This window comes from Elephantulus edwardii, unplaced genomic scaffold (genome assembly GCF_000299155.1).
Source record: "Elephantulus edwardii isolate Elephantulus edwardi_28Jun2011 unplaced genomic scaffold, EleEdw1.0 scaffold00054, whole genome shotgun sequence".
NCBI classification, from domain to species: Eukaryota; Metazoa; Chordata; class Mammalia; order Macroscelidea; family Macroscelididae; genus Elephantulus; species Elephantulus edwardii.
In genome coordinates this window covers 5,265,883-5,267,592 of record NW_006399804.1, presented here as the reverse complement: position 1 = coordinate 5,267,592, position 1,710 = coordinate 5,265,883, and the positions used below count along the sequence as shown (strand labels likewise).

The 1,710-nt window shown below is 33.6% G+C and overlaps 1 protein-coding gene across 1 annotated transcript in view; it reads right to left on the bottom strand.

Annotated features, from left to right (window-relative positions):
• The window catches only part of SPAG6 (sperm associated antigen 6), a 151,462-nt gene that overhangs the window by 57,144 nt on the left and 92,608 nt on the right, over positions 1-1,710 (bottom strand). The gene's annotated exons all lie outside the window — the stretch shown is intronic.

The following is a 1,710-nucleotide window of genomic DNA, read 5'->3' as shown; positions in this document are numbered from 1 at the left end:
AGACTTTGGATTTCCATTCATTCATTGTTGTACTTTTCTCCCTACGCAGCCTCCCCTCCAATTTGCTCTTTGAAGGGTAAAAGAAAAATTCTTTCATTGTTATACAATCCCTTTCCCCAAGCCCACCCGACGGTGCAGCCTTCATTTTGGACTCCTTTCATGACAATAATACCTAATTATATATCCCTTTTAAACAGTTCTCTCCCTCATCTATTTCAAGGCAGTGTGCATTATTTATCCCCTCTTTCTCAATCTTCCCTCAACTCCAATGTCAGTCCCATTTTACAACAGTGGCACTATGCAGTATTTGTGCTTTTGTGACTGAGATAGTTCACTCAGCATCATGTCCTCCAGGGTCACTCATTTTGTATAATATTTCATTTCATGAGTTCCTTGTTTTTCAATGCAGCATAATATTCCATTGTGTGAACATACCAGAGCTTCTCTATCCATTTGTTTATTGATGGGCACCTGGGTTGTTTCCAACTCTTTGCTATTGTGAACAAAGCCGTGATGAACATGGGTGTGCATATATCCACCTGGGTGGCGGTTATGGTTTCTTTAGGGTATATTCCCAGTAGTGGAATTGCTGGGTCAAATGGTATTTCTATTTGCAACTTTCTGAGAAAGAGCCATACAGCCTTCCATAGTGGTTGCACTATTTTACACTCCCACCAACAGTGAATATTGGTTTCAGTTTCTCCGCAATCTCGCCAGTATTTGATGTTTGCCGTTCTGTCAAATTTTGCTATTCTTACTGGGGTGAGATGATATAGTTGTTTGGTAATTTTTTTTTAAAGATGTCTTAGTCAGTATGTCTTCCTATTTGAAAATTTATTGCTTTAGTTAAAAGTAAATGTAATTTAACTTTAATTGTTAATTTCACCATGTCTTTGTTGTGCATTCACCCTTAAACAAAGTCAATTCAGAAAGTTGCTTTCAGAGGATTATGGTTTCCTAACAGATAATATGCTGGGAAACACTGTTTTTCTATTTTCAAAAAATTTCAATTTTAAACAGCCCCTCCTACTTTATATTCAAGTATTGTGAATCATTTTATATCTGCACTTTGGGGGTTTTGTTTTGTTTTCCAGAAAGCTTGCTTTTGATAAAGATGTACGGTTTTTAAAAAAATGCATGGATTCAAAATATTTGGGCTAAATATTTTATAAAGGAAGGATATATAATTTAAAAATCAGTAGAATTGTAAGTTTAAAAAGATAGCTCATTGCCCCAAGAATCCATCAACTAGTTACATTTGACAACTGGAAACTGTGGGGGTTTTTTTCTGACTTTAAAATGTTTATTCTTTAAAAAATTAGCTGCTTTTTTGGAAACTGTCTTAAGTTCTTCTGAACTCAAATGAACTCAATCTCTTTCCAGTCAATTCCAATTCCTAAATTCTATATTTTCCAATTTATATTTCATTTAAAAAAAGGGGAAAATAACATCATATGATATCTAGACATTCATTTTACAGACTATATTTGCAGATAGAAAAACTTCCTTTAGTTCACTAGTACAGAAACATGATGGAGACAAAAGTAACATTTCCGAAGAGTCACATCAATTGTTCTGATAAATTTTTGTTCTTGACTCATACAGATAATATCGTCCATATAAAAATTAAAGCATTTAAAATTACATGCTTTATTTTTTTATTTTATCTGAGTGGAAGTTTACAAATACATTGTTTTCATTCATGGACAT